Source organism: Macrobrachium rosenbergii, chromosome 47 (genome assembly GCF_040412425.1).
Source record: "Macrobrachium rosenbergii isolate ZJJX-2024 chromosome 47, ASM4041242v1, whole genome shotgun sequence".
NCBI lineage: Eukaryota > Metazoa > Arthropoda > Malacostraca > Decapoda > Palaemonidae > Macrobrachium > Macrobrachium rosenbergii.
The window spans coordinates 20,816,026-20,823,658 of NC_089787.1; positions in this window are offsets into that span (position 1 = coordinate 20,816,026).

Below are 7,633 nucleotides of genomic sequence, written 5' to 3' on the forward strand. Positions count from 1 at the left end.
ATTCAGAGGACTCGACTGCTCCGTCAAAGAATTCCACGACTCATGCATTTATTTTCATTCCTTAATTACTCACTCAGAATTTAATCCTACTTCTTCACTTGTATCACAAGAAACATCATAATTATTGTTAATCTTACACTGAACTCTATAAACTTTCCCCTTACCCCTTTCCCTTCATCTGTGCTGTGGGCTTCCTTGCTGTCAGAGTGACAGAACAACACTGCGTCACCAGACTCGCAATGGCGTCACATAAACAGAGGGAGTAAGGAAGGAGAAAGTCCAGTTTCAGAAGGGAAATGACAAGGGAAGCTTCTTCTTCTTTCTTCTTCTTCTTCTTCTTCTTCTTCTTCTTCTTCTTCTTCTTCTTCTTCTTCTTCTTCTTCTTATTATTATTATTATTATTATTATTATTATTATTATTATTATTATTATGAGACACTGCAAGAAAATATCTGTCAGAACTGCTGGGATTATGATCATACTTCTAAGATAACGTAAAATATCAAACCTCTGGTTGGGAGATATATGTGGATGATACTATGTATACAGTAAATATGTGTGTATGTAAGTGCATATGTGTGTGTGTTTATTATATGTATATGTATGTGTAATGCGAATTTAGACGATTTGCGGAATGTGAGAGATAAAGAATGGTAATGCTGAAAGACGTACCAGCAAAAGTGGTTAGTTTGAAAGGCATAACTGCAAAAGTGGTTAGTTTAAGTATTAAAAGTCCAGTCTAAGATTCTGTTAAGGGTATCACAATGGGAATTAAAAGATTGGAGAAAGGGAATAGACAAATGTGTTGATAATAGTACACGTCAGATGCTGTAGAATGTTAGTAAAAAAAAATATTTTGTGACTGACCAGGATTTGTAGGGTACTTCTGGATGAGGAAAAAGTTCTGAGTGAATGGCTGAGAAGAATAATAATTAATAACTATTTTGTTTGTTTATGTTTAAAGATGTTAGCTGAGACTGGAAGAATTATAGGGATTTTCTGTTACTTAGCATATCAGGTAAGGTGTACAACAGGATTTCGATTGAAAAAATAAAACGGTTGACAGATCAACTAATAGATTAAGAACAGTAAGAATTTAGGCAAGGAAGCAGTGTTTGAATCAGGTTTTTGCCAAGGCAGTGAAAAGGCTATAATGTAGCATAGATTGATCTAGAAAATATTTAGAACAGCTTTCACAGAAAAGCAATATGGAAGGTTTAGAGAATTGAAGGGAATACGAGAATACAAAGTCTCGTTTGTATCTCCTGATTATCCACATAATATCGTTTACTCTTTGTTGGTAAGCTCCCAAAATCTATTTGCTCTCTAATTAGTTACATAAATCTCGTTTGTTCATTGTAATCAACGCCCAAAATCTCGTTAAATCTTTCCCCAAAGTCACTGAAAACTCTTTTCTTAACAGACAGAGAGACAGACTTCTGCAAAGGGGAAACCGACCCTTTACCAGACTATAAGTCTGTCATCATTCTCACAGACTTCCTTCCTTCCCCGAAGAAAATAAAAGAGTACAGAATTAGCAAAACCATTTTGTTGTGCTTTGGGAAACGGGGAAATTAATATTAAATTCCTTAACTGGTTAATGAAAGCATTGTCTGACGAGTGTCATCTTTTGTGGGAAAGAACGAGGCCTCCTCGCTCCCAGAATGCCAATGACGCCAGGACCTTCCATCTGAAGACACTGGCATTGGAATAAATGGAATTAAATTCCTCCTGTCAGTGGTGGGAGCGGGGCAGGAATTATGGTTGGAGAGGAGAGGAAATAAATGGGAATTGAGAGGGATTTGATAAGGAAGGAGGTGGTGGAAAGAGTAAATAATATTTAAAAACATAAGTGAGTTTTGATAATCAGGTTAAATATTTGAGTTGTTGAATAATTGATGAATTAGCTTATTCACTCGTTAATTAAGGGAAGGGGAGGTAAGATGCAATGTTGACCATATTGCCAGGGTAACTGACCTGAAGGGTTCCCGCAGTCGACCTCATGAATGACGGAAGAAGCGAAATGGAATAGCAGTCGTGCAAAGCATCTGCTCTCCTCCTTTTACTCTTTCCTTTTACTCTTCTTCCTTTTACTCTTTCCCTTTTACTCTTCCTACTTTTCCTCTTCCTACTTTTCCTCTTCCTCCTTTACTCTTCTTCCTTTTACTCTTTCCCTTTTACTCTTCCTACTTTTCCTCTTCCTTTACTCTTCCTCCTTTTACTCTTCCTCCTTTTACTCTTCTTCCTTTTCCTCTCCCCCTATTACTCTTCCTCCTTTTACTCTTCCCCCTTTCACTCTTCCTCCTTTTACTCTTCCTCCTTTTCCTATTCCCCCTTTTACTCTTCCTCCTTTTATTCTTCTCCTTTTACTCTTCCTCCTTTTTCTCTTCCTCCTTTTACTCTTCCCTTTCTCCTCTTTCTCCTTTTCCTCTTCCTCCTTTTACTCTTCCTCCTATTCCTCTTCCTCCTTTACCTCTTCCTCCTTTTATTCTTCCCCTCCTCCTTTCTTCCCCTTTCACTCTTCCTCCTTTCCTCCTTTTAATCTTATTTCCTCCCCTTCGCTCATTAGAGGGTGACGCCAGGTTGAATCTTCTCTCAAAAAAGGGAGTCTTCAGTGGTACAACTTAGTTGCTATTTATCATTATTATTATTATTTTTATTATTATTATTATTATTATTATTATTATTATTATAAAAATATATCATTGTATATCTGTTCTAAATATATATTCTAAATTCATACTTTCATTTAAATCAGCGTGGATTTTTTATTATTATTATTATTATTATTATTATTATTATTATTATTATTATTATTATTATTATTATTATTATTATTATTATTATTACTGTTTTTCAGTTCCTGATCAAAAAATTGCTGTGAAGTTTCCACATCAAGAAAAATTTCAAATACAGTAAAAAATATATATATATATATATATATATATATATATATATATATATATATATATATGTATATTAAACAAAAAATAACAACGAAATAAAAAGCGTACTACAAGATTAAAAACAAATGCTACTGTTCCCTGCGCTTCAATATATTATCACAACCTCTCTTCAGCATACAACCCCCAAACAACAACCCCATTTCTCCCGTGAGTTTCAGAACCCAAGCCCATCAGAACCTCCCTGCACTGAAGTCGGTTTGAGAAGCCGAAAAACGTCGCTTGAATGAAGTGAAAATTCATCAGTGAAGATTCATTATCATGTAATGAATAATTCACACACATATGGAGGGGAAAGCGACGCAAGAAGAATTAAGCATTAAATGACTCTCAGATGTCAATTAAACATAAATATAAGCACAAATACATTAATATGAAAGGCGAGGCCAAATTGCTAAAAGTTTCAGCGTCAGACGGAATCGGATTGAATGCCGTAGGGTGGGATGTGCCACTGGGTTTGTTAGGAAATGGTTAAGTAGCTTCCATTAGAGGAGTTTTTATTATTTTATTTTTATTTTTATTTTCCCCACAGTGGTTAAGCAGCTTCCATTAGAGGGTTATTTGCTTTGAGTGTCATTTTTAGTTGCTCAATAGTGCTGTCGTCAGTTGGGGATATGGTACGAGACGCGAGACTTCACCGAGTCTTTATTATTGAATGTCCATTTGATGATTGGATGGAAATGTGCCCGAAAGTTTCTCTCTCTCTCTCTCTCTCTCTCTCTCTCTCTCTCTCTCTCTCTCTCTCTCTCTCTCTCTCTCTCTCTATATATATATATATATATATATATATATATATATATATATATATATATATATATATATATATATATATATATATATAATCATAACAAACCACTGCTCAAACCACATATATATCTGTATATATATATATATATATACAGTATATATGTATACATATATACACCTCTCTCTCTCTCTCTCTCTCTCTCTCTCTCTCTCCCATGAAAGCTGGGTGTGCCGAGTCGGGTATTGCACGGCACTGATTGAAGATTAGAAAAACGAGTTTTCATAGATCTCCGCCAATTACGGCTTACATATCAACTGGACTCATTGGTGTATAAATTTAATCTATATTTTTCAACATTGCAGTTGATATTGCATTGATAAAATGGGAGTCCCACGTTTCCATTGGTCGTTAACATTTGTTTAAATTCCTTCTGCAGTCGTAATTGATTCGACCCAGTGTTTACAATAATAAGCCTTTAAATAGTCCGCACAAAATATCGTCGAGAACGAGAAACATCAAAATGAGAGGAATCTACTGACTTCCTCATAACTGCATCACGGATACAGATTGTTTTGAATCTCAGTCAGCTTCAAATTAAACTCATCACAAAGTGACCAACGCGAATAATACCGCTGAAAGACCTACTTTGTCAAATATAATAAAAAAAGATCAACTGAAAGGGTTTCAAGAGTAAATTCTATTGTTTTTAACATTGCGGTTGATGTTAGATTGACAATGAAAGTCACACATTCTAATATAATTTTTCGTCACATTTCACTGCCATTTTTTAATCCCTGTCGATCCGCCCTCATGTGTTCAGAATAATGAGCATTCAAATAGTCCTCACAATAAAGTTTTGAAAGTGATAAGCATCAGAATTCAAGTAATCTGTAGAATTCGTCGTAATTACATCTAAGATACATATGGTATTGTATTACAGGCATCTTGGAATTAAGCCCATTTACTAATGGACTAAAGGAAATTAGTACCAAACGGTACATAATTTGAAAAGCAAAATACGAAGTTATTGGAAAATTATTGAAGTTTCTAGGTGAGCTGTTTCATAATGAGCTGTTTCATAATGAGCTGTCATCTACTGTGTTTGTGCTTGCAAGGGAAAGTGAACTTTGGATAAAACGCCCCAGGGGAGCTACGCTCGGAAAATTGAATTTCAAAAATTTCCGAAGCTCAGGCGAATGATTATCTCGAGATCTTTCCTGACGTGGATGATTGATGGGGAATCTTAAGAGAGAAAGGAAGGCTGTGGGAGGTATTAGACGCTAAATTGCATTCTATATCTAAAGAACTGTGATCAGAATTCAGTTTTCTTAACCGTCAGGCTTTCTCTTTAGTTTAGTTTTCCAACAACTGCAGTTGAGAATAGTTCATTCTACTAAGTTCTTCATTGGAGGGGTGAGTAGAGCTCTCGGCTAGCACGCTGCCGGCCCAGCGTTCGACTCTCCGACCGGCCAGTGAAGAATTAGAGGAATTGATTTCTGGTGATAGAAATTCGTTTCTAGACATAATGTGGTTCGGGTTCCACAATAAACTGTAGGTCCCGTTGCTGGGTAACCAGTTGGTTCTTAGCCACGTAAAATAAATCTAATCCTTCGGGCCAGCCCTAGGAGAGCTGTTAATCAGCTCAGTGGCCTGGTTAAACTAAGGTATACTTTCCTAACATTCATTTGGCCTGTAAAATCTTGGGCATTTTTCGAGACAGACCTTTATATATTTTGTCCCGCAGGGGGTAGTAGCGTCAGTGCACCTCATGCGGTGCACTGCAGGCATTATTTAAGGTTCTTTGCAGCGTCCTTCGGCCCCTAGCTGCAACCCCTTTCATTCATTTTACTGTACCTCCGTTCATATTCTCTTTCTTCCATCTTACTTTCCTCAACCCTCTCCTAACAGTTGATTCATAGTGAAACTGCAAAAGATTTTCCTCCTGTTACGCCTTTCAAACCATTTTACTCTCAATATCCCTTTTAGCACTGAATGATCTCATAGGTCCTAGCGCTTGGCCATTAGCCTACATTCTATATTCTGTTCTATTTACATATTTTGGCCGGTCCTACCAAGAGTCAATTCAGAACCGCTTTCCATGTCACTGTCGACTTTCCTCAGTAAGTTTCATAGCCAGGGAGAAAGTAAATCTTTCCTTCATCCAGTCCCGCAGTAAAAGTTGTAACTTTCTTTTCTTGTTGACTTCTACATATCTGATAGGAAGTGAAAGTCAATTCAGAAAGCTTTCCATGACACTGTCGACTTTCCTCAGTAAGTTTCATGGCCAGGGAGAAAGTAAATCTTTCATCCAGTCCCGCAGTAAAAGTTGTAACTTTCTTTTCTTGTTGAGTTCTACACATCTGATAGAATGTGAATGGTCCTGTTTCCAAAACGCTTGCTGATTCAAATTTCCTTTCTGCATGGTTGATGGTGGGGGAATCTTAGATACTGTTTGAGGAAAGTGGGTCGTTGGAGGTTATATGTTTGCCATGTTCCATAACCCTGTTGTCAAACTCGGGTTGTGATTTTATCTTTTGTGTTGTGGACTTTGTGATCTGTGGTTCGAAATCCTTGGCCATGAAGTTTGCTAAAGAGAAGCACAGTTTTTGTTTCATAGATCATTCCACTAGGTTGTGGATAGCCTTGTTTTTAGCTTTTGTTAATATTGTACATACTCTTCCATACATACATGCATACATACATACATACATACATACATATGTGTGTGTATATATATATATATATATATATATATATATATATATATATATATATATATATATATATATTATATACATACATATATATGAATGAATTTTTATCACATCACCGTGATTCACATACAAGCATTAAGCCACCAACGTCCTTTAATATCCAATTCGCTCTACCTCGGAAATAATAAATTTTCATATATGTTACCGAAGGGGGATGTTTTAGTTGATAATAAGTTCGTCGTCCCGTGGGCTCGAACCAACGACAGACAAGAACTCAGGACTACAGTGACGCCTTTACCCACACGGCCAACAAGTGAGGTATTCCCCTTCGGTAACATGTATGAAAATATATCATTTCCGAGGTAGGGCGAATTGGATATTAAAGGACGTTTGTAGCTTAATGCTTATACATATATATATATATATATATATATATATATATATATATATATATATATATATATATATATATATGTGTGTGTGTGTGTGTGTGTGTGTGTGTATATAGGAATTTGTACATAAAGAGAACGAGTACAAAAGTTATGCACCATTTTGCACACCATATAACACCTCTGCAAATGGTTCCACGACAATTGGGGCCACAGATATAAAGAGGCTTACCGTCCAGGCAGATTCAATTATTTGTCTAAATCTTTTTGCTCTTCCGATATTCGCTTTGGAATTTCCGAGCGACTTTTCACGGAGAACAGAAAAGAACCGGAATAATCCCCGGATTTAAAGGCGACTATCGGATTCCGAATGTTTGCAGAGACACTCAGTCCTATTTTTTAGGCAAAAAACGCCCGCCATTTTTAGCTGTTATCCTATATATGGGGAAGTGGCTTTGTTCCAGAGTTATTATTAATATTCTGCTCAGGGATTTTACCTGACAGAGAGAGAGAGAGAGAGAGAGAGAGAGAGAGAGAGAGAGAGAGAGAGAGAGAGAGAGATAGCGCACGCCCTCTAAAACCCCAACAGGCCTCCATTTCTGTCTCTTTGCAAATCGAGAGACAACTGTTAATGAAATGAAGCGGCAAAACAAACGCCACTTTCTGCCCCAACGGGAGATGTAATGTTTGCGTTTCATGACCTTCCTCCCGAATCATTTCCCAAATCATTTCGCAATTCAGTCGGGAACGTGACAGTGAGCAGAAACGGGGAATGAGGTGTGCAGATATTGTCTTTTACCTTCCATAATTAATGATTCC